General features: G+C 39.8%; 1 protein-coding gene and 1 long non-coding RNA gene across 2 annotated transcripts in view; one reads left to right on the top strand and one right to left on the bottom strand.

The window, feature by feature from the left end:
- The window catches only part of LOC122937923 (nuclear factor of activated T-cells, cytoplasmic 1-like), a 206,036-nt gene that overhangs the window by 94,886 nt on the left and 83,977 nt on the right, over positions 1–27,173 (bottom strand).
- On the top strand, positions 13,889–27,045 carry LOC122937924. Its single transcript, XR_006389947.1, has 4 exons — positions 13,889–13,966; positions 18,054–18,111; positions 18,434–18,513; positions 26,239–27,045. It is a non-coding gene; the product is annotated as an uncharacterized LOC122937924 (long non-coding RNA).

Raw genomic sequence — 27,173 nt, 5'->3', positions numbered from 1 at the left:
CATTTTTCCATACAGTTGGCCGCATGCACCTGGAACCAATAGCAAAGCTAGCTAGCTGTATTCTGTACAGGATCCATAGACTTCCAGAAGCAAGACGGACAGACGTCTACCAAAGTGGACCCTTTTGACAAGTTAAGGGCTCAGGCACACAACGGTATGTATTTTGCGGTCTGTAACAATGCCTGTCCTCCTCTGCAAAATGGACAAGAATATGACATATTCTATTTTTTTGCGGAACGGACTTGTGGATATATGGAAACGGAATGCACACTGAGTCATTTCTGGTTTTTGCATCCCCATTGAAGTGAATGGTCCTGCATATGGGCTTCAAGAAAAACAGAACGGACACGGAAAGAAAATACGGCTGTGTGCATGAGTCTTAAATCGGTATCTAGTTTTGTACTACATTGAGAAGTGCATTAAACTATAACTATTAGATTGGTGGGGATCCTACCATTGGAAACCCCACCGATCATGAGAACGGGTAACCCCGAAATGAACAGAGTGGCACGTTGAGCAAGCAAACTGCTACTCCATTTCCCAAAATAGCAGAGTGCTGTATTGGACTGTCTTCTGTAGAGACAAACGGAGTGGCAGTGCGCGTGCAGAATATATAATTGACTACTGGACCCACAGGGTTATTATGCATGTGAATGCAGGTTCCAGTGACAGTCCTGAATGAATCTCATATAAGGCTCCTTGCACACAAATGTTTATTTTTTTCCGTTTCCGTTCCGTTTTTGCGGGTTCTTTTTGCGGATCGTATGCGGAACCATTCATTTCAATGGTTCGGCAAGACAAACAGAATGTACTCGGTATGCATTCCGTTTTGGTATTTCCGTATATCCGCTCCGCTGAAATATAGAACTTGTTCTATTATTGCCCGCAAATAACAATCTGTGGCTCCATTCAAATCAATGGGTCCGCAAGAAATACGGAATGCATATGGAACACATCCGTAGGTCATCCGTTTTTTGCGGATCCATGCCCACTTTGCCCATGTGTAGAGTGTTAAAACACATTACTAAACATTACATTAATGATTAAACATTTAATGTTTCTGCTTGCGATCCGCAAACAACGGATCGCATACGGAAACCATACAGAGATTTTTTGCGGAACTACGGAACGGAAAGGAAATGGAAACACAACGTAAACAAAAAAACGGAACAACGGATCAGTTAAAAACGGACGCAAAATACTGAAAAAGCCATAGGGTTGTGCGCAAGAGGCCTAAATGTACAGTACAGACCAAAAGTTTGGACACACCTTCTCATTCAAAGCGTTTTCTTTATTTTTCAACAGGACATCAAGAGAATGCCAAGAGTGTGCAAAGCAGTAATCAAAGCAAAAGGTGGCTACTTTGAAGAACCTAGAATATGACATATTTTCAGTTGTTTCACACTTTTTTGTTATGTATATAATTCCACATGTGTTTATTCATAGTTTTGATGCCTTCAGTGTGAATCTACAATTTTCATAGTCATGAAAATAAAGAAAACTCTTTGAATGAGAAGGTGTGTCCAAACTTTTGGTCTGTACTGTAAGTTTTAAAGAATAAACTTTTTTTTTACATAGTTTTATATAAATGATATACTATACAGTATAAGTCTGGGAGAAAACGTCTGTATGTGGGTAAGTAACTGGCTCAGTGATAGAAAACAGAGGGTGGTTATTAACAGTACACACTCAGATTGGGTCCCTGTCACTAGTGGAGTACCTCAGGGGTCAGTATTAGGCCCTATTCTCTTCAATATATTTATTAATGATCTTGTAGAAGGCTTGCGCAGTAAAGTATAAATTTTCGCAGATGACACTAAACTGTGTAAAGTAATTAACACTGAAGAGGACAGTATACTACTACAGAGGGATCTGGATAGATTGGAGGCTTGGGCAGAGAAGTGGCAGATGAGGTTTAACACTGACAAATGTAAGGTTATGCACATGGGAAGGAATAATGCAAGTCACCCGTACATACTAAATAGGTAAAACACTGGGAAACACTGACATGGAAAAGGACCTTGGAATTTTAATAAACAGCAAACTAAGCATGTAAAAAACAGTGTCAGGCACCTGCTGCCAAGGCCAATAAGATAATGGGTTGCATCAATAGGGGAATAGATGCCCGTGATGAGAACATAGTCCTACTACTTTACAAATCATTAGTCAGACCACACATGGAGTACTGTGTACAGTTCTGGTCTCCTGTGAACAAGGCAGACATAGCAGAGCTGGAGAGGGTCCAGAGGAGGACAACTAAAGTAATAACTGGAATGGGGCAACTACAGGTACCCTGAAAGATTATCAACATTAGGGTTATTCACTTTAGAAAAAAGACGACTGAGGGGAGATCTAATTACTGTATGTATAAATATATCAGGGGTCAGTACAGATATCTATCCCATCATCTATTCATTCCCAGGACTGTGACTGTGACGAGGGGACATCCTCTGCGTCTGGAGGAAAGAAGGTTTGTACAGAGGATTCTTTACGGTAAGAGCAGTGAGACTATGGAGCTCTCTGCTTGAGGAGGTGGTGATGGTGAGTTCACTAAAAGAGTTCAAGAGGGGCCTGGATGTATTTCTGGAGTGTAATAATATTACAGGATATAGCTACTAGAGAGGGGTCGTTGATCCAGGGAGTTATTCTGATTGCCTGATTGGAGTCGGGAAGGATTTTTTTATTCACCTAAAGTGGGGAAAATTGGCTTCTACCCCACAGTTTTTTGTTTTTTCGGCCTTATATACTATGTTACTATGTATATGTGTAAAACAGGTGTTATTTTTAGCAGTTCCACAAAGGAAATGCTACAATGGCAGCATATTTTAGTTATGAGTCTCTCAGATATTCAGCAGCAAAGCATACAGCCAGGGGCCAGGAAAGCTCTGAAGGAGAAGCATTAATAGTCACTTATGTTATCACCTTCTCTTCTGCTGCTACACAACATTTTGCACTTGCTCCAGGAACAATAAAGGATCCAAATATAGTACACAATCATAAATGTAAAAACAAATGCCTGCTACTTTTAGACTGACTAATTTAGTCTACTGCCTCGTCTTGCCTGCAGTGAGGTATTCTAGATACGATCTCGCAGGCTGATAATGATGATAACAGGTTACCATTCAAAGAGAAAACACCTTTAAACAACTGTTGATTCCAATTCAAAGCAAGAATGAAAAGAGAATATATGTAAAAATAAGATAGTGAGATAGTACTTGATATTCTATTATTCAGTTTAAAATACAGAAACAAAGGCATGGCCTATATAAAAATGGAAAATGAAGCAGGATGTACCGTATATACTCGAGTATAAGACGAGTTTTTTGGCACATATTTTTGTGCTCAAAAAGCCCCCTCGTCTTATACTCGAGTCTAGGTCTTGATTGCGAAAATTCGCAAAAAAAAAAAAATCGCATTCAAATTTTCGCATAAAAATTCGCATGAACTTGTATTTTCCCAAAAATCGAATATTCGCTTTAGTTGGTTTTTGTACTGTTAAAGTAATTGTTGATACCATATTGTTTTTCTTTGAAATAAATATTCAAAAACCTTTAACCTACTGATGCCTCAATTAGTGTAATTTTATTGGTACGGTATCTATTTTTATTTTTGAAATTTACCAGTAGCTGCTGCATTTCCCACCCTAGTCTTATACTCGAGTCAATAATTTTTTCCCATTTTTTGGGGGTAAAATTAGGGGCCTCGGCTTATATTCGGGTCGGCCTATACTCGAGTATATACGGTAATTGGAACAGATGGTCAGCTTATTAAGTGTGCTTTTCTATTGCGTTTTCAATTTCTTTTACTACTGTGTATATTAACTTATGGTATAAAAAATTTACACAGCTAATCTTGATATCTTTCCATAAGGCCTAATTCACACTGCACAGTATTAACCTCCTAACAGTCACATTAAGATTGGAAAAACCCTCCCAAAAAGTCACCTTTTTTATTGTAGATGGGCTAATGCTGTCATTTTGATCTCGTATGAAAGCCTAGCTGCTACCATTCAGGAGTTATCAGTAGCTAAAGCACCCCACCTCTTCACTTCTGCCCGAGCCCAGCTTGGGCAGAACAGTTACGTACATTTCCCACTATCTAATGTGTATGAGACTTCCTCACTTTCATTTGATGATTGATGTTAAGGGATATAAGGGCTGGGCATGCTAGATTTCAACTGCCCGATTCTTCTGTTGTCTCTTAGAGCGGGTTTTTCCTTCTCTTCACTCACTACACATACATGCTTGGACAGTCATATGTGTAAATATTTAATGCATTACATTTACAAATGTGGACAGATCTGCAATCATTGCATTAACAGCAAAGAATAGAGAATTACAGTTTATAGGAAGCAGCTACAGTGAAACAAAGTCATAGGGACTCCAAGAAATGCTGCTAAGTGTTTTACTACCTCACCCCAGTGCTGGTGACTGCTCAGTATTGCTGTATAATTTCCTCCATACAGCTGTTGCTTCTGTGTGTATGTGAGAGAGGCAGGAGCAGGATCTCCTCTTCTCTATGTGTATGGGAGACATAGTAACAGGTGGGCTCTCTTCAGCTGAGTTCCGGGACAACGGGCAATTAGAATTAGAGCTTGCAGTAGGGCAAACTGGTGAAAGATGTAGGTTACTAGTCATATAATCGTCAGATACAGTGTTATTCCTCAAGCACATACGAGAATTTATTCGGAAAAGTCGTCTGGAACAACAAGCACGCTTGTTGTTTAAGCACACTTAAACGTAGTTCCTTTTGCAGTTGGCAAATGTAGTACTTTGAAAATAAACCATTTATGAACTGCACTTGCAATCTAAAATAACAAATGACACGTTGAAGTGATCTTGTCACACACAAAAATCAGGGCAGTCAACATTTCATAGATTTTTTTTCTGTGATTCAGTATACAATGAACTAAAAAGTAAATATACTTTTTTTTTTAGAACAAATATAGATAAACCAATATGAAAATGTCAAGGAACAAGTGTACAATATTAAATAATATGCTGTCCACAGGCAATTATATTTTAACATACACACAGATCTACATAAAGTTTCATGTCTTAAAAGTGTAATTTCTTGCAAAGTTTTACAAAACTATTTTTATAAAAAAGTGCTTTTCACAGGAGCATAAAACAGGTCCTCTAGGGCTTAAATATTGATGACCTATCCTAGGCGGCCTTCACATGACCATATTTTCAGACCGCATCTGATTCGCATTTTTTGCAGATCAAATGTGGACCCATTCATTTCAATGGGCCCACAAAAGATGCAGACAGCACACCGTGTGCTGTCTGCATCTGTGTCCATTAGGTGGCCCTGCAAAAAAAACCAACATAGAATGTCCTATTCTTGTCCGTTTTGCAGACAAGAATAGGCATTTCTAACAAAGAGTGGAACATGCTGATCCGTAAAGTACACATGGATGGTATCTATGTTTTGCAGACCGCAAAACGGATATGGTTGTGTGAATGCCCCCTTAGGGTTTGACTTCCAGCAATGCTATCCATAAGCTGACAGAAGGTGCAGCAACACACCATAACTAACACAGCTCCACAAACTGTGTAGTGGCTGCCAGATTCATTGCAAGCTCAGCCCCATTCACTTGGGACTGAATGTGCAGTATCTTGGTATATTTTATTATTTTGTAATACACAGGTAAACCTGTTTTATATAGTGTCTTGCCACTTTCATTCAGTTAGTATATGGTCAGTATTTGCAGGTCAAAGCCAGGGGTGGATATCAATATAAAAAAAAATAAAAGAAAAAATCTCAAAAGGCAGCATAAAGCTAGGATCTCATTAAAGAGGACCTTTCACCTGGATATCTATAATCTAATTATTATACTACCTTATAGTACTTATAGAACTTGAGCTCCTTCTCCCTGGCTAAGAGCGGGGCGCTCTGATTAGATGCGTTCGAAAATAACTGCACCCAGGAGAACTTCAAGTCCACGCCTAGTATAACCAAGTCTTCTTATTAGCATATGAGGAGCCAAAAGATACGGGGACCACAGAGGACGAACGGGGGTTCTTTATAAAAAAAAAAAAAATTGCCAAGACATCACTGGGGGACGCACTATAAAGAAGTATAATAATTCGATTATAGATATTCAGGTGAAAGGTCCTCTTTAAGTGCAGTTATCAGACCAGTATGAGCGGTGACTTGCTCCCCTTTAGAGGTGTCAAGCTCTGACAGGAGAGCTTAAGGAAAACAGCGAGGAGGAAAACCCACTGGCAGGAAGCAGTCAGGAACGAGGTACCCAAGCACAATCCCAGAATAGTCAGGCAAAATCCAAGGTTAAGACGGAATGCACAGGGTCAGAAGCAGAGGGTGGTCAAAGTTGGTACACGGAAAGTCAGCAGGGAACAGCGAACAAAATGCCTAGGAAGCTTCATATGTCTCACCATAAGGTGGAATAACTCAGCACTGAGCCAGGATCTAATCAGTTCTTTATAGCCAGAGGGTGTGCGTGTGGACCTTGAACCAACCCCAGCAAGGCCACAGCTATTATTTAAATATGTGCAGTTGCTGCTGGGGCGCCCATGGTTCTGTCAGGCCGAAGGGAGGCCTGTATCTCACGCCGCACCCTCCGACCCCGGGGGGAGATGACGTCCCCAGCTTCCTGACAAGAGGGCAGTAGATGACACATCAACTTACCCCCTTTCTGGATTGCTCATTACTCTCACGGTTTGTAGGTCTTCTCATCCAAGTTGAAGATGGTCGTCCAGTTGATAGAACCTTAGTGGCCCATAAACAGTCCTACAAATGTTCTATAGTTCAAAGGGTATATTTATTGGATATAACAATAGGATAAAAGTGTTATACCCAATAAATATACCCTTTGAACTGTAGTACATTTGGAAGACTATTTATGAGCTATTAAGGTTCTATCTATTGGATCATCATCATCAACTTTGATGAAAATACTAACATACCCGGAGGGTGATGTGACTGATACAGAAAGGGAATATGTGGATGTCATTTACTACCCTCTAAAGGGGAGTACGTGACCCCTTATAGTGTTCCAATAACTACACTTTATGGGATCCTAGCTTTCTGCTGCCTTTGAGCGCTGGTTTTCGCTCTCTTTTACATTTATATATTGATATCCACCCTAACCAAGCACTTTTTGGAACTTGACCTTCACCAACAATCTCCAATTTGGATGTTCCCTGAACAGATATATTTTATTGAATTGTTTGAAGGCTAACCTGGCCCCTAGATGTAATGGTTGATGTCCAGTGACATAGGAAATGCTCCTTACACCAGTTGAGTCTGCTAATTCATTTGTTTGAATTCTAACCATATTGATCTGGGAGCGCTGTCTCAAAAGATTTTTTAATCCTTGATTCTCCTTAAAGCCAGAAGTGGGTTCAAAACACAGAAGAGGCACAAGTATTTCTATACTTTTTCTATGTAGGTTTTACTTCTGGATTTGGCTTACAAATACTGAAGCAAAATACTGAACAAATACTGACTGTGTGAAAGTGGCCTATAGGAAAGTGTTTGCTTAAAGAGGTTGTCTGGTTTAGTCTACCACTTTCAGATTGTGGGTCCCTTTGATACACACTGATTACTGGTAATTTTAATGCTGAGGACACCTTACTTCAGTCGATCTGAAATAGTTTTTAACAGAGATTAGCAAATTTCTGAAAATTCAATTCTGATTCAATTTGGCCAAATCAACTGTCTGATTTATACTCTCCCTCCCTCTCTTTCTGTCTCTCCCTATATTTCTCTCCCTCTCTCGCTCTGTTTCTCGTCTCTCTCCATGATTCTCTCAGTGTATCATACAAAATTTGAGAGAATCCGAATTCAAAGAAAAATGCTGGTCAAATTTTTCGAATTTTAGAGTCAATTTGCTCACCTGTAGTTATTACAAATTTTCTCAAGAGTGTCTGTCACAAAGGATTTGGTGTGATTACCGATCAGATAAGGTTACATTTATTAAACACCATATATAGTTCATCATGTTGAGCAGTGGACTATAAAACTAGCACATAATTCAAGGAAAAGTGTCCCAACTAACCTCTTATCTTGCTTTGTATATGTTATAATAATGATGATGAATCAATAATTATTATATTAACACAAGTAAAAGATCAATTTATGATAGGACTTCCAAATTACTTCTCTTTAGTAAGGTTACAACTAAGCACAAAGCAGAATTTTTCTCCAATAATCCCTTAAATATACTTACATTTTCTACAATGATGAGTCCATGGGTGTCTAAAATAAAGTGACGATGGAGATCAGCGAATCCAGGGGTGACATTTAAGTGACACAGCAGTAGTGGAGCAAAGGCACCAAGCTGAGTGGATTCCTCCAGTCCTCCGCATATAGACATGCATAATCACATGCCCATCAAAGAGTAAATCTGCCAGGCTTAAACATTATCTTTGCATTTGTAAGGATGACCTCAAATGACTTCGACAATAACTGGTGAAAGTGATCAGGTGCAGATTATACACAAAGTAATGAAATACATAGTATACATACAAGTGTTCTTCATATAAGTGCCCCTCTCTCCTGAAAATTCCTCATCCTGCTCTTTGCTTTCAGGTGCATTTTGCTTTCCAAGTGTCAGATACATTTACATTTATTTTATAGGGCTTGATTTGTCCTCAACAAAACAAATACAAAGGGTTGTTCAAGAGTCTGGCTAGTCTAAGGGTCCATTCACACGTCCGTTTTTTCTTTCCTGATCTGTTCCGTTTTTTCAGGAACAGATCAGGACCAGATCTGGACCCATTCATTTTCAATAGGTCCTGGAAAAAATCGGACAGCACAATGTGTGCTGTCCGTTTCCGTTGTTCCGTTCCGCATGTCCGTTTAAATATAAAACATGTCCTATTCTTGTCCTGAAAAATCGGATCCTGGTACAATACAAAGTCAATGGATCCGCAAAAAACGGATGACATTCGGATGTCATTCCGTATGTCATCCGTTTTTTGCGGATTCCGTTCCTGGAAACACATAACAAATTATTATTTTTTTATTTTTATTTTTTTTTTTCAATTTTTTTTCAAAGAAATCCAAACAACTTTATTTGATTATTGAAATGTATACATGCTCCCGTTTTTTGCGGATCCGCAAAAAACGGATGACATACGGAAACATTTTCAGGAACAACGGATCCGCAAAAAACGGACCGTTTTTCAGGATGAAAAAAAACAGGACGTGTGAATGGACCCTTATACTGATCATTCTCAGCTAATTTTCTGTGAAGCTGATTCAAGCTGTTAGAACAACTGTCTCCAAAGAGACGAGTGAAATAAGTCTCTCATGCTTCACAAAGCAATGGCTTTGTGAGCAAGATAAGCCTAATGTTTAGTTAGGGTCAAGCCACTCAACATCAGCAAAAGGGAATTCAACTCTGAGTGTGCTTGAGAAAAGAAAACAATCAATGCAGAACAAGGACGCACACAGTATCAGTACTCTCTAAAGCTGGATTGAGGATCATGACTTGTTCTGCCTCTTAATGGCTTCGATCACACAGCATTTCAATTCAAGTGCTTGGCAGCAGCCTGTTTTGCTGTTTATCCAGTTAAAATAAAGTGAAATTGTGCAAATTAAATAAAATTTAAGATTATTCCAATGTATTTAAATGCATGGTATGAATGTCTATAGCTGCATAACATGTTGAGACTGTACCAAGATAAGACTCCATTTAGTGAACATTATAGGATTCAAAGTACCCAACCCAAGCAAAATGCCTGTCTTCATGGTGCCCGTCGTAAAGGCACTCCAATTACAGCCAACTGTCCAAGCTGCAACTTATAAATAAGAACATTTTTAACACAAAAAAAAAATACTTTTTTCAATTGGGTTAGTTATTCTAAATCAGAATGAGAATGGAAGGTGTGCGCCTACATTTTCCATCAAAGCTTTACTTCAAACAATTGCAATTTCAGCTAAAAGGTGAAAGGGTACCAGGGTGTAACAGTGCACCCTGTTCCTTGTCATTTCTTTTGGAAAGAATGACAACATCTACGAGGTCCATCAGTTCTTGTCACCACTCAGCTCAGATTGCAGCCAGTGCTGGAGGAAAGCAACAGCAAGATCCCAGTAAGAGCAACTTGGGTGATGGGAGAGTTTCATGTTTATGTGGTATTACTATAGACATACAATAAAATAGGCTTTTCATCCTCTATTCTTCTGCAAATGATTCAGTATGTTATCAAGGTTCTGTATCTAGTCCTTTTAGAATCACAAATGGAACCTAACAAGGGTGCTCTCTATGATCGACTATTTTCAACTATCTTGCCATGCTCTCAGATCCATAGAGCAAATCCCCAGCATTAAGGAAATATTAAGGATACTTTATGAGGATGATATAGTAATCTGTACCAAATTAGCCCCTCCCTCCATGCCAAAAAAACTGGTAATAAATACTCAAAAGCTTTTCAGAATAAATTAAAGGAAGCTAAATGTCAACTTCTTCCTACAAATATTTCCCAAGGGTTGAAAAACTCCTTATTACATTGTGCATAAAAGAGTTAAATGCTATACTCACCATTAGTCTTTTACTGTATGGGGAGACAACCGAATAAGAGTATGTGGCATATGAAAGAATCAGTGATACACTGTCCTTAAAGAGTCACTGTACTTTCACCCAATTTTATTTAATAGAGAATTTATTTATTTCATGCATTTATATAGCTCTACTACACTCCGCAGCGCTTTACAGACATTAGCATCACTCTGTCCCCAATGGGGCTCACAATATAAGTTCTAGATCAGTATGTCTTTGGAGTGTGGGAGGAAACCCACGCAAACGCGGGGAGAACATACAAACTCCATGCAGATGCTGTCCTTGGTCAGATTCAAACCTAGGACCCCACTGTTAACCACTGAGCCACTGTGCTGCCCAGTGTAAATAGCAGATTTTTTTATCACTTCATTTAAAAAAGTATGCCTGCATCCACCTCAAAAAAAGCTGTGAAGTCGTGGCCACTATGGGTCTTACTTCCAACTAAGTTGCAGCCTGTTGTCAGACAAGATCAGTGATGAGCGGCAGGGGCAATATTCGAATTCGCAATATTTTTTCATATATTCGCAAATTCGTGATCTCCAGTCATTATTTTCTTGATTGCAAGAATCCGCAAACATTTTGCAGCCTTCTACTTGGCCCAAAAGCAAATAGCAATGAGGGATCATGGGCACTGATGAAAAAAATATATAGAATATTTGCGATTACGAAGATATAGCACTATATTCTAGATATTCGCAAATTCTCTAAGTGGCAATATTCGCAATAAAAATTTGCGATTAGAATATTTGCGATTAACACCAGACAAGATCAGTTCCTGGTAAGAGAGACTCAGAATAGAGACAGTGGGGACGTGTCAGAGTTAACTGAGACCCTGAGCCTGATAAAACAACTGCTTCTACACAGGTGTTACTGAAGGTTATTACCCATCAGCATTTTATTGTTCTACTATTGTTCTACTCTATTATGGAGGACATGTCACAATATGGACATCAACGACAACACCCTTTCTATATTAGAATCCATCAAATTTCCATCATGATGCCCATCATTTTACTGGAAAAAATAGCGCAGCATGCCATGCTATATTGCCCACCATTTTGTATGGAATCTGTGCCAGGGGCTCCTAACGCTGAGGTGAACTTTAGTAATACTTTCTAAAGGAAAAGTCATGTTATACAGTTAGGTCCATATATATTTGGACACTGACACAGTTTTTTTTTTTTTTTTACCTGTTTACTAAAACATATTCAAGTTATAGTTATATACTGGACATGGACACAAAGTCCAGACTTTTAGCTTTTATTTGAGGGTATCCACATTAAAATTGGATGAAGGGTTTAGGAGTTTCAGCTCATTTACATGTGGCACCCTGTTTTTAAAGGGACTAAAAGTAATTGGACAATTGACTCAAAGGCTGTTCATGGGCAGGTGTGGGCAATTCCTTCATTATTTCATTCTCAATTAGGCACATAAAAGACCTGGAGTTGATTTGAGGTGTGGTGCTTGCATTTTGAAGATTTTGCTGAGAAGAAAACATGAGGAGCTCTCCATGCAGGTGAAACAAGCCATCCTTCATCTGCAAAAACAGAGAAAAAAACATCCCAGAAATTCCTACACAATTAGGAGTGGCAAAATCTACAGTTTGGTACATCCTAAGAAAGAGAGAAAGCACTGGTGACCTCAACAATGCAAAAAGACCTGGACGCCCACGGAAGACAGTGGTGGATAATCGCAGAATAATTACCATGGTGAAGAGAACCCCCTTCACAACAGCCAATCAAGTGAACAACACGCTCCAGGATATCGATGCACCAATATCCAAATCCACCATAAAGAGAAGACTACATGAAAGTAAATACAGAGGGTTCACTGCACGATGCAAGCCACTCATAAGCCTCCAGAATAAGAAGGCTAGATTGGAATTTGCTAAAAAAAAAAACATCTTAAAAAACCAGCACACTTCTGGAAGAACATTCTTTGGACAGATGAAACCAAGATCAACCTCTACCAGAATGATGGAAAGAAAAAAGAATAGTGAAGGCATGGTACAGCTCATGATCCAAAGCATACCACATCATCTGTAAAACACAGCGGAGGCAGTGTGATGGCATGGGCATGCATGGCTACCAGTGGCACTGGGTCCCTAGTGTTTATTGATGATATAATACAGGACAGAAGCAGCCGGATGAATTCTGGGGTTTTCAGAGACCTGAAGTGTTCAAATCCAGCCAAATCGATTGGTCGATGTTTCATAATACAGATGGACAATGACTCGAAACATAAAGCCAAAGCAACCCAGGAGTTTATTAAAGCAAACAATTGGAATATTCTTGAATGGCCGAGTCAGTCACCTGATCTGAACCCAATAGAGCAATTCACTTGTTAAAGACTAAACTTCAGACAGAAAGGCCAACAAACAAACAGCAACTGAAAACTGCTGCAGTAAAGGCCTGGCAGAGCATTAAAAAAGGAGGGAACACAGCGTCTGGTGATGTCCATGAGTTCAAGACGTCAGACAGTCACTGCCAACAAAGGGTTTTCAAGCAAGTATTAGAAATTAACATTTTATTTACAATTATTTAATTTGTCCAAAATACTTTTGAGCTCCTGAAATGAAGGGATTGAGTATAAAAAATGCTTTAGTTCCTCACATTTTTATGCAATCATTTTGTTCAACCCACTGAATTAAAGCTGAAAGTCTGAACTTCAACTGCATCTGAATTGTTTTGTTCAAAATCCATTGTGGTAATGTACAGAACAGAAATTAGAAAAATGTCGCCTCTGTTCAAATATATGTGGACCTAACTGTATATGTGCCAAGCACCACCATAGGATTCCTATATGGGTAATAAAGATATAAGTATACAGGTCTGTCTAAAACAAATAGTCCGTTTTGGCAGTGAGAACATATAAACATTCATGTAAAATATTTTTATCCATAAAGCAACATTCGAAAGGATGTCCAATCCAAACTACTATGTTTTCAAATGTATATTTGATTCATTTTTGGCTAAATCCGTGACCTTCCGTGCTAGGCTTAACAAAGTGGTGTTATATAAATTGATCTATTTACTTTGGAATGAAGGGAAAGCTTGCAATATATGATATGGAGTCTGACACTGCACAGCTTCAATGAATTAATGGTGGTGTTTGTGTATATTTTCTTACATGAATTACATTTTGATTACAAGTGGTAATATGACACGCTCCTGGCCAGTGGCCTCTTCACTGTGACTGCTACTGGCAAAGGGAAGAGTGTGGAAAGACCTCTAAGAATGCAGTATCTCTTACCAAATGGAGCTTGGCCAGAATTCAGCTAGCGTCACACTTCGTCAAAACAGCACTTGAAATCGTAAGCCTCCAATTGCATCTGTGTCCAGGTTTAAATAATGGCTGCTGTAAAGCAGATTGCACTAGTCTACGAAATGTACAGGGAGTGTAATGGCAAATAGTCAGGGGATCACAATGACACAGGTAAGCACAGGATACTAAATTCTACCATGGTGCGTACACTGTTGCATGGGGATGTATTGTGAGAGGATTATGACAATGCATACTGTGCAAATCTACTATCATGAAGAACATATTTTGGAACCAAGTATGGTGCCTTTAGAATTAAGGGGAGAATTTATCATTGGTGCTGGTTTTGGTGTCAGTTTACGTCTGTCTTTGCTTTGAAATGGTGCACATTAATAATATATTTGACGCAAGTGCAACGTGGTGTACGCCTATGTCTGTAAAAGTACATTGGGTGTTGCCCAACGTGGAGATTCAACTTTTCAACTTTATAAAATGTTGCACATGATAAATGAGACATAAAAGTGTTAGAATCTGAAATCCTGACTTACTTTTTACTCCTCTTTTGAAAGTGGCGAGGCTCATCAAATGTCTTAAATGTAATGACAGATTTGTAACATTATATGCAACTGTGTGAGCAGCATATGAGATATATATATATATACACACACTATACATATATATATATATCCCCTCTATATGGGAGATAGCCAAGTACAGTGCTCATTTATTTCCAGCAGGTAAGGGCTCTTTTACACAAGCCAAGGATCAGGGTCATTATCTACAATGAATGTTCATACTTCCCCTTAATTGGTCCAAGTAAAGGCGCTGCCAAGTAAACAATCGTTTGTTGGGTGATCACGTTTTTTATGTGGCATCATAAATCTTTGATTAACCCACAGGATACCAGCGCCGTATATGTGAACTGGGTCAGAAATCCTAGAGCCGTACAGCTATGGCGCGCTGATAGGCCGGGCGCAGGCGCTGCGCCCCTCCGATCAGCTGCAGAGGTCTGGCAGTCACTGATAGCCAGACCCCTGCTGTATGCGCCAGCATCGGTGAAAACACAAATGCCGGCACATTTACCCTTGCACTGCCGCGGTCAGTGCTGACAGTGGCACGTGCGGTATCCTGATGGGTCCACATGTTCATCGGATCCCCGCGCTGCTGTGACGGGGACTCGATGGTTTGGATGGCAGCCCGATGCCTTCCTTAGGCATCGTGGCTGCCTTCCGTGACAGCCTGTGAGATCCAGCCCCCCTGGATCTCACAGACAGGAAGGCTGTAATTGTATTACACTGGATATACACTTACAGCCAATGCATTACAATACAGAATTATTGTAATGCATTGTAAAGGGGATCAGACCCTCAAAAGTTGAAGTCCCATTAATTAAAAAAAGATATAGAAAAATAAAGTTCAAAATATAAGAAAAAGGGGGATTTCAGCTCACCCACCGTCCTCCTTCGCCGTGCACGGATCCTGGACCAGGAATCAATCAAAACAGTAGAAAAAAATCCAGCAGCAGGCTCAGGATAAAATCCAATTTCTTTATGTCTTCATTATAAAAGCCATAGACTGACCAGACAGGCAAGGTCTACGCGTTTCGACTGTACATCTTAATCATGATTAATGAAAAGTTTCAAGTAAAAAACAAAAAAAGTGTCCTTTTCCCAAAATAAAGTTAAAAAAATTGTAAAAAATAGGGAAAAAGAGAAAAGTAGACACATTAGGTATCGCCGCGTCTGTATCAACCGGCTGTATAAAAATATCACATGATACACCCAGCCCAGTGAACGCCCTAAAAAATAAAAACAGTGCCAAAACAGCAATTTTTTTCACCTTGCCTCACAAAAAGCTTAATACAAAGTGATCAAAAAGTCTTATATACACCAAAATGGTACCAATCAAACCGTCATCTCAACCCGCAAAAAATGAGCCTCCACATAAGACAATCACTTAAAAAATAAAAACCAATGGCACCCGTAAACCAATCCATCAAAATCTGCGCTGCAAAATGGGTAACAAATTATGGGGTGCTTTTTCTCCTGTTACCCCTTGGGAAAATGAAAAATTTGGGGCTAAAGCAAAATTTTTTGGGAAGAAATGGAACTTCATTTTCACAGCCAAGTGTTTCTAAATTCCGTAAAACGCTTAGGGGGTCAAAGTGGTCAGTACATCCCTTCTTATTCCCTACATATTCCTTAAGGGGTGTAGTTTCCAAAATGGGGTCACTTTTTGAGGGTTTTCACTGTAGTGCCTAAAAACCATTGTAGCAAAATCTGCCTCCAAAATCCATATGGCTCTCCTTTCCTTCTGACCAATGCCACCTGCCCATAGAGCAGTTTACCGCCACATATGAGGTATCCGTTATATATATTTTTAAAATTTTTACGGAAGGACGGATCCGGCATTGCGGTATTTTTTAATGCCGGATCCGGCACTAATACATTTCAATGTAAATTAACGCCAGATCCGGCATCTGATCCGGAATTTTGGACGGAGATAATACCGCAGCATGCATCCTGATGCATCCTGAATGGATTTCTCTCCATTTAGAATGCATGGGGATAAAACTGATCAGTTTTTTTCCGGTATTGAGCCCCTAGGACGGATCTCAGTGCCGGAAAAGAAAAACGCTAGTGTGAAAGTACCCTAACGCTGGGTTCACACCTAAGCGTTTCGCAAACGCGCGTTTTTATGCGCGATTTTGTCGCGCGTTTTTATGCGCGTTTTTTGTAATAGTAAACGCGCGTTTGACGCGCGTTTGGGTGATTGACAGCAGTGTTGTCCAAAGAGTCTATGGCCCAAACGCGCGTCAAACGCGCCAAAAAAAGCTCCTGTACTTGTTTGAGCGTCGGGCGTTTTACAGCGCGATCGTACGCGCTGTAAAACGCCCAGGTGTGAACCATTCCCATAGGGAATCATTGGTTCTTGCCTGTTGTGCGTTTTACAGCGCGTAGGAACGCGCTGTAAAACGCTCAGGTGTGAACCCAGCGTTAGACTGTCATGAAGTACAATGTGTCACAAGAAAACAATCTCAGAATGCCTTGGATAAGTAAAAGTGTTCCAAAGTTATTACCATATAAAGTGACACATGTCAGATTTGCAAAAATCGGCCTGGGATTTAAGGTGAAAAGTGGCTCGGTAGTGAAGGGGTTAAGGGAGCACATCACTCTGCGTATACAGGGATGCGCTGTCAACAAACAACAAAACTGTGTGGGAATGAACAATCGTAATAATGATCATTCATCCCTATACAGAAGGAATGATTCCTGCATGTAAATGCAACTAAATAGGCAAGCAATGGTCCTGAATTCCCATCACTGCCCTCTCTACCGGCTCCTGTAGAAGGGTCCTATCACAGCATTATGGAAGAGAAAGGAGTCTCTTAAATGGCTGCTTTTGCATAATACATAAGTAAAAATAATGTACTGATAAATGGAGCCATACATTCTAAATATATACAGAAATGTAGTATGCTGCGTGTACTGGTTGTCATATTTATATTTTAGAGCCCACACAGATCCTATCATATCCCTTATTGTTTTCAGCATTTTCTGCTGATTTTTCAAGATAAAGCTCAGTGTCTATTAGTTTAATGATTAGTAGACAAAAACGGACCTGTGTATCACAGCAAACTGAAATCTCAAGGTCACAAAGTCCCTAATTCTCTAACATATTGCATCCTTCCTAGTTCTGTATTTGTAGATATAACTGCCCACTGCTAACATGAAATGGACTGTATTTATATTCATGGCACCAGCTTCTGCGCAGTTGCCAAATTTTAAAGACCAGACTTCCTCCGTACATGTACGGTAGAGGTCCGTACATCTATCTGCAGGACTGGTGATAAATGTATGACTGCTTTAGGTGTCACTGCTGGGACACCACTGATCACAAAAACGGGCATCTTGAGTCCTTAAATGGAAAGGTGACCATGCCTGCGCACTACAGCACCATTCAATACCTATGCGACTGGTAGAAATAGATGCATTTAGAAATTTTAATTTAATAAGCCCCATAGACAGTGTATGGAGAGGTAGCTTGAATGTGTGATCACCATGCCCATATTCAAATAGGGGTTCAGGATCAATGTTTTTGTGATTGGTGGGGTTCCCGGTAGTCGAACCTACATCGACCATGCATTTATTACCTATAAATCAACCCCTGTTAGGAAGGTTTCATTTTAGTAGTTAGAAATCGCTCACTGGTGTCTCTAGATAGGATTTTATGATAACAAAAGTTCTCTTATTTTGCTCAGAATATCCCCATCTGCAGCAGTGAACTACTCACAGTTTAGGGGCAGGTCTAAACAACAGGTACGATTCAATTGATTTGATTTTTAATGTTTACACTAATGAATATTTGCTTATTTTGAATTATTGCTCTTTTGGGTGCAAATTTATTTATTTACAGATTTCAGCTGATAAGAAATATTATTAATGTAGTGAAATTGTGCTTTTTTAAAAATCATTGAAATATAGAACATTAGAGAATAAATCACTTACATATAACTCCACACTAATTGCACTTTAAGACCAAATGTGCAATACTGTATATGTATTTAAAGGAACTCTTCCATCAAAACTTTTTTAACATTAACTTATATGTGACTATTTTATCTATTTCTTTATTTTAAAGTAGGTGGATGATTTTCTGGATATCATTTTTGAAGTCATTCCGTATATTCAACTTTTCGGAAGGTTTGGACTTTTATCACGGTAAGCAGTCTCACCTAACTAACTCAGTCAGACCATCACTGTGACCAGAGACCGTTCCCATATAATAACTCAATTAGAGCATCACACATTATACTTCTGTGGACATTTTTCTATACCTACCATTATAATGAGGATTACATTGCACAGTGACATCTTCCTCTCACTGCAGTAGTAAACTGACAACGGATTGCCCATCTCTGTAGGAGGCTTTATCATTCGTGTTACTTCCCTACTGAAATTTAAAAGAAAAATGGCCCAAAAAATCTAAAAAACGTTGTTTTCCCTAAATACTCAGTTTAAAAAAATATTCCTTTCTGAAGGAAGTGGCCCAAAATGTATACCAGGCAAATAGCTAAACAGACAGAAACGGAAAGCACATGAGCGGAAGAGTTCTTTCTAAAGAAGAAGAAAGCCGATGATGGAAAATAAAATTATGAAAGCACATTGAACAGTGAAAAGACTCAGATCGTTTCCATGTAACGGGCAGGACTTACTGCTGCTATTGAGTTTAAGTTCTTCTATATGCACTGGAAAAAAAATTGCCTTTGATAACTTTTGATGTTATTTACTCTTCCTATTAAGTCCTGTACTTTTCTAAAGATTTGTTTTATTTGTAGTGGAAAATAACCTCAAAAGGACTAAGACACAGTGTTCATTACTATAACTGCGTAAATACATATTCACATAACCAGTGTATATTTTTACACTTTTCATGTGAGACAGCTAAAAAAAGCTAAATAGCACTATTCATACACTAAAAAAAAAAGAGCTCTAGAGGGTTTTGCCACTACATCAGACTTGTTCTGTTCATCCCCAATGATACGGAAACCCATGTCACATAACCTTATATCTACTACAACCATGGCAGGCACAGAACCTGGCCTGGTCACAGATATCTCCACTCCACTCTGCTATAAGGTAAACTCCCCACCCTTGTCACTTCATTCTACACTCTACATCTGTAATTGTAGATATGGACTTGTTCCTTACCGACTTCAATATAAGAAAAGATATAAAAGACAAGCATGTAAAAAACACAAGGGGTCACAAGTCAGTGCAAAATGTGGCATTTTTTTTTTTAAGAGGAACCTCTTAATAAATTTGGCACATCTCCCAGCAGTCCATGCACCAGAAACTAAAATTTTCAGTTTTCCCTGCTACGCCACACCCCTTGTCTGGACATTTTTTATAAGTAGTGAGAAAAGTGAAAATTCACAAATTATACCACATGTATGGAATGTGGTATAATTTAAGCCTTTTTATGCCATATCATTAGATGGATGTGCCTCAAGATCAGCCTAAACCATTAGATGGATGTGCCTCAAGATCGGCCTAAACCATTAGATGGATGTGCCTCAAGATCGGCCTAAACCAATAGGTGGATGGGCCTCAAGATCAGCCTAAACCATTTAGGTGGATGTGCATCAAGATCAGCCTAAACCATTAGATGGATGTGCCTCAAGATCGGCCTAAATTATTAGGTGGATGAGCCTCAAGATCAGCCTAAACCATTAGATTGATGTGCCTCAAGATCGGCCTAAACCATTAGGTGGATGGGCCTCAAGATCAGCCTAAACCATTAGGTAGATGTGCCTCAAGATCGGCCTAAACCATTAGATTGATGTGCCTCAAGATCGGCCTAAACCATTAGATTGATGTGCCTCAAGATCGGCCTAAACCATTAGGTGGATGAGCCTCAAGATCAGCCTAAACCATTAGATTGATGTGCCTCAAGATCGGCCTAAACCATTAGGTGGATGAGCCTCAAGATCAGCCTAAACCATTAGATTGATGTGCCTCAAGATCGGCCTAAACCATTAGATTGATGTGCCTCAAGATCGGCCTAAACCATTAGGTGGATGGGCCTCAAGATTATCCTAAACCATTAGGTGGATGTGCATCAAGGTCAGTTTTTTTCATGTAGTGACCACTTGTTTCTCTTTAAAGCCTCCTGCAGACGACCCTATCTGTTTTGCAGGCCTTAAATCAGGGATCTGCAAAATATGGATGCAGTCAGTGTGTATCCCGCAATTTTCGTGGCACTTTAAAAAAAAAGCCTATTCTCGTCCACAAAACGACATCTGTGTGCTGGCTTTTTATTTTATTTTTTTCAGACTCACAGAAATGAATGGGCTCACGTGCAATCTGCAAAAAATGTGGATCGGACATGTTTGAATGAGGTCTAAAGCCCCTTTCAGACAAGCAAGTTTTCCGCACGGGTGCAATGCGTGATGCGAACGCATTGCGCCCGCACTGAATAAAGACCCATTCATTTCAATGAATCTGTGTACATGAGCGTTGTTTTTTACGCATCACTTGTGCATTGCCTGAAAATCGCAGCATGTTCTATATTCTGCGTTTTTCACGCAGCCCTGGCCCCATAGAAGTTGTTTGTAAACCATCCGTTTTTTATCATGAACAAAACTGAACAATGAACGCAATCGCAGACAAAACTGACAGAACTTGCTTGCAAAAGAGTTTTTTTTAACGCACTCTGAAAGCATCCGGACCTAATCTGTATCGTTCGTGTGCAAGAGGATTTTGCTGGTGTTTTTCTGCACTTTTGTGGTTTTAGTGGCTTTTTTTCAAAGAAATTTGTATGTAAAATATGAAATGAGGCCATATTCTAGTGACATTTTTGTTATTTAGATGGTGTTAATTGTCTTTCTGTTTTTTTTCACAAATGTAACATGCTGTGGCTCTTTGGTATTTTCAGGTGTTTTAACATCTCCTTCTCTATAGGGAAAAAACGCCATGAAGAAAACAGCAGTTGGTCAAACACACTGTTCACAAAAAAACACCACAGAAAAAAATCTGTAACTCTAAAAAATGCACGCATTTATTCAGGCACTTCTACAGCCCAAAAAACACTAGTAAAATAAAGTACTAGTAAAAACAACCTGTGCACGATACTTGCGTGGCATCTCACATTGCCTCAGTAACTCGCCTAATGTGTAGAAAAGTATCTCCAGACTGTCAGTCTGGGTCGGAGAGAATTTAAGTATTGTAACCAGACTTCCTAGAACTACACATATTTGTTTGAATAAAAAAAAAATATATAACTTCCCAATTGCTGTAAAATGCATCTCACCACAAATGTGCTTCATGTGTGTCAGGTGTGATCAACAGCTACGGCTGGAGTATACCATGAAGTTTTAGTTGTATCTTTTCTTCCAGATGTTAGCTGTCAGTGAACAGAAAGAATACAATTTCCATTCACACCATGTATTTTTTTGTGTCAAACATTTCATGTGTAACATTTTTGCAGCATTTTTCCACCAAGAGACCTCAACAATGATAAAAATGGAACTGCAACTGCGATATTTCCTGTTTTGCGTTGTTGGAGCACTTTCTAACTTTAATACTATATTTCGAAAAGGGACCTTGTGTGAAAGAGCCTGAATGCCCGGACAAATGACTTTTTTGCAGATTTTGATCTTAGGCTACTTTCACACTAGCGTTAATATTTTCCGCCATTGAGATCCGTCGTAAGGGTCTCAATACCGGGAAAAAAAAACGCTTTTGTTTTGTCCCCATTCATTGTCAATGGGGAAAAAACATAATGGAACAGAACGGAATGCTCCAAAATGCATTCCGTTCCGTTTGGTTGCGTTCTCATACTGGAGAGCAAACCGCAGTAAGCTGTGGTTATCTTTCCATCATGGGATGCAGAGCAAGACGGATCCGTCATGACCCACAATGCAAGTCAATGGGGACGGATCCGATTTCTCTCATACAATCTGACACAATAGAAAACAGATCCATCCCCCATTGACTTTCATGACGGATCCGTCTTGGCTATGTTAAAGATAATACAACCGGATCTGCTCAAAGGATCCAGATGGTTGTATTATCAGTAACTGAAGCGTTTTTGCTGAACGCTACTGTGAAAGTAGCCTTATATAGCCTTTACATTACAAGATAGGGTGGCTTCACAGATCTTCTTGCAGAAACTTTTTGCGACAAAAAATCTGTTCTGTTCATCTGAATGGGGTTGTTTTTGGGGGGAAGTACATGGATTTCTGAAAATCTCATCCCAATGATTGGAACGGATTGTTAGTAGCACAGAGAGAGAGAGGCTCTAATTAAACTAATGAAGACTGCACTGTTCAGTGGGTCTGTACTGTTAACAACCCCCTTTCAACAGTGCGATATTCGAATGCAGAACGGCCATGTTACAACCGTGACACGACCTTGTTGTGCAGTTGTACCGTTATGGGTATTCTCCCCATAGACATTTCTGGCATACCACAGGATAGTTGTGGCTCCCATCTGACGTGGCAGTTTGTTTGGCTGTTTTCATAACCATATTGGTGAATGGAAAGAGCAGCCACCTCTACATTCATCCGTATGCCATCTGTTTTTTTTTTTTTAGCGGATCCATTGTAACAATCACTAAAACCGACAAGAATAGGACATGTTCTATTTTTTGGGCGGGGCTACGGAACGGACATACTGATGCGGAAAGCACACGCATTTTTTGCGGACCCATTGAAATGAATGGGTTTGCATCCTATCTGCAAGAAAAACGGAACGTTCATGTGCATGTAGCCTTATGCACATACTTGCCTTATAAACTGATTGCAATGGGTCTAGTACCTGCACATTTCTCCTGCAATGGCGGCTACAGGAAAAGCATGGTGTGGCATGATGCCGTCTACAATACATGATCTTGCTGAGTCTTTGAAAGTGAGCATTGTTGCTTGCAGTAGTTCTCTGTTCTGGCTTAGGCCACTTTCGCATTGCATTTCGCATTGTATTTTGGTCAGTATTGTGTGAAAGTGGCCTAAGGACTCTGCACACGACCGTGGTTTTTGTCCACTTCCGATCTGCAATGGGTCAGATGCAGACCCATTGATGTCAATGGGGTCACAAAAGATGCAGACAGCGCAGTATGTCTGCCCTGCGGCACCAGCAAAAAAAAATAGAACATGTCCTATTCTTGTCTATTTCACGGACAAAGTTATGACTGTTCTATAGAGGGCTGGACATTCCCTTCCGCAAAATGCGTAAAACACACTGCTGGATAACCAGCTATGGTCAGGTGCAAGAGCCCTACTAAAGGGGCTCCAGATTAAAGAATCCCTATTATGATGTCAATATACGCTAATAAGGCATATGGACATAGGTCAGGGGTGCACAACCTGTGGCCCTTGATACCATTCTGTGCAACCCCCAACCATCTGGTAACAGGTATGTCTATGTCTTCTGGCTGCTCACATGTATCTTTCATGTATTCCGCCATTAGATGGGCGTCCTAGAAGTGTAACTAGACATTAATGATCAGAAAAAACTTTTTGGGTCCAGCTCCAAATGATCAAGGTATAAATCTTTATTCAAGCGGTTTTAAAATATTCCATACAGGTACACTTGTGTTACGCGTTTCAGACCATAATCAATAAAGGTCCTTCCTCATGACATTAATTATATACACTGTGTGTTCAATATGCCATAAATACAATATTCCAGTTGTTAATACCCCTTTACATTTATTTTTTTGGCTCTCATCATTCGTTCAGTCTGATAATGTGGCCCCCCAACCAGAAAACGTTGTGCACCCCCTGACATGCTTAAAAAACTCATAGGTTTTTAGTGGTGTTTTTCAGAACTTTTACATTTTTAAAGCATTCTTGCACGTGTTTCTTGCTGAAAAAATGCAAGCCCCAAAAAGATGGCAGAAGGTTTATGGAAATTAGGAAATGCAGGCCATTCAAGCTTTTTTATTTTTATTTTGTTACTGGCATTTGTTGCCGTTTTTTGTGTCTCTGACATTTTTCAAAAAATGCATCATATTGAAGCAAAAGTATTTTTTCCAGGCACTTTTACATCCCCTTATCTATAGGGAAAACACCTGAAAAACCTGACATTCAAACATATTAACACAAAAATGCCACTAAAAAAGGCTTTAAAAAGGCATGCAGTATGTAAAAAATGGTAGTGGACTTCATAGAATTTTTTTTATGGTAAAAAAGCCCAGGCAAATCTGTGTGGGAAAAAAGACTAAACCAGCAATGTTTTTTAGACATAGGTTTTTGATAGCGTTCTTTTTCATCTCATAGGTGTTTTTGCATTTATTGTTGCATTTTTTGCTGTAAAAATGGCAGCTTCACATATTAGCTGAAGGTCTATGGGAAATAGGAAATGCAGGACACACAAATATTTTTTTTGCTACTGGTGTTTTTGTTCATTAGGTGGCATATTTTGTCTTTTTGCCTTCTTTTCAAAAACGCAGCATACTGTAGCTGTGGCATTTTTTTTAGGTTCTTTACATTTCTTTCACTATTGGGGAAAGAAGGCTGGCAAGAAAATAAAGTTATTTAGAAGAAGAAACTCCACCCAAAAAAAAAGTGCCCTAAAAAACATATTAGCATATTCTGGGTTTTTTTACTGGTAAAATAATGCCAGTGCCAAATTCATCTGTGTAAGGACACAAAAAAAAGCTTTGTTTTTCCGGGGGATGAATACAGAATCCACTCTGTTTTTTGGCACTATATATGTGCATATTAAGTACATGTCAACTGGAAACACACAATTGCTCCATGCAGTCATAACACAGCTGACAAAGAAGCAGAGGGTTAATTTGAAAAGGCAGCACTCATGCTCTCAAGTTCAAGCACTGACATGATTGTTCATTTGGGATTCCCTTGGAATGAGTCATTGTTAGAACAGAGACTCCCTATTGAAGGAGCAGGATAATGCGCGGCCTCTTGAGGGTATAACAGCTGAGATTTTGTCTTGCAAGAGGTATGGATTAATGTCAGACCTGGAGCTAAAACCAGTCTAAAGTGCAATAGTGCACAATCACCTCCAATAACTTTCTCTTCCACTGTATATTTTTCCTGGCATGTTTGACTAAATGTCTGTTGTGAATAGAAAAGGCTATGAATTGGATCTTCGTGTAAAATCCACTGGTGCAAAGAGTTCTCTTCAAGACATGTAGCATTTTCTCTATCTTAGACCTCACGCACACGACCGTTGTTCTAGTCCGCATCCGAACCGCAGTTTTTGTGGCTCGGGTGCGGACCCCTTCACTTCAATGGGGCCGCGAAAGATGCGGAACAGCACTCCGTGTGCTATCCGCATCCGTTGCTCTGTTCTGTGGCCCCGCAAAAAAAATATAACATGTCCTATTCTTGTCCGTTTTGCGGACAAGAATAGGCATTTCTACAATGGGCCGCCTGTTCCGTTCCGCAAATTGCAGAAGGCACACGGGCGGCTTCCGTGTTTTGCGGATCCGCAATTTGCGGACCGCAAAAAAACGGAACGGTCGCGTGCATGAGCCCTTACTTGCCATTCATTAATAATAACTGTAACCTGCCAAATTAGCATAATATTAAGGCCATATTCCATATTCATATATTCACTTGAATGGGTCCGCAAATCCGTAGATGCGGAATGGTACGGAACAGAAGCATGGAATGGAACCCTACGGAAGCATTACGGAGTGCTTCCGTGGGGTTTCGTCCCATACTTCTGTTCCACAAAAAGATAGAACATGTCCTATCTTTTTGCGGAACGGCCGGATCGCGGACCCATTCAAGTGAATGGGTCAGCGATCCGCTGTGGCTGTCCCACGGACTGTGTGCACGACCACGGGGCGCACACGTTTGTGTGCAGGGGGCCTAAGAATTAAAGGAAAACTGCATAGTGTAAATTTATTTTTCTTTTTTTCTTTACTGTACCTTGTTCTGCTTTCTCTTTTAATATTGCTTTATTTTACATTAGGACAGAATTCAGAAATGTAAAGTTGCAAATGCATTTTGGGAGCTGAGAAGTCACTCGGATGGATGTGTATATAAGCAATCTGCATTCTGATTCCAAGAAGGAACCGGGAGAATTATACATTCAGTTTGGGTATAAATGTCAAAGACATGTTAGGCTGGAATCACACGCAGCATTTTGTGCGAGAGTGCTGAACCAGTGTGCAGAGAATGCCACTGAAGAAACAAGCGAGTATATCATTTGTTAATGACATGGTAAGGGTTGTTGACTCTAGTGTGTGAGTGCTCTTGAGATAGGAATACAGATTGTGAGCCCCATTGTAGTTCTGATGTGAATGATGAAAATCTCTATGGAGCACTCTATATAGGCAAAAAGAAATAACCTTATCAAAGATATTTGTAATGCAGCAAAACACTAACTCGTATCCATTGGCATTACATGGGGCGACGATAGTAGAACTGCGAAAGTGCTGTGAGGCAACGCAATCCAGCTGTTTTGCTTAAATTTTTTGGGTACTGATTCAACAACTATAAGCAATAAATGGGTATTTACATTGTGCTAATTGTTTCATTAGCGGGAGACAGGGTGCTGTGCAGTCCCATGAAGCAGCCGTCAAATAAGGAAGCCCCACGGCTTGGATGTACAGGTCCGGGTGGCTTGCCAGTGCTAAAGGCTGTATTACACCAACAGATTATCTGACAGATTTTTGGTCAGAAGGCCGTTTACACACACAGATCTTTTGTTATAGACACCAACTATTGGTCTGATTGGACAGAAATTGGTCAGATAATCTGTTGACGTAACACAGCTTCTTACCGTTTCTTAACCCTGGATTCACACCTGAGCGTTTTACAGCGCGTTCAAACGCGCTGTAAAACGCTCAAGACATGAAATCCAATGCTTCCCTATGGGAATGGTTCACACCTGGGCGTTTTACA

The sequence above is a fragment of the Bufo gargarizans genome, chromosome 5 (assembly GCF_014858855.1).
Source record: "Bufo gargarizans isolate SCDJY-AF-19 chromosome 5, ASM1485885v1, whole genome shotgun sequence".
Lineage (NCBI taxonomy): Eukaryota > Metazoa > Chordata > Amphibia > Anura > Bufonidae > Bufo > Bufo gargarizans.
Note: the sequence above shows the minus strand (reverse complement) of the source record. Positions and strands in the feature narration are given on the sequence as shown.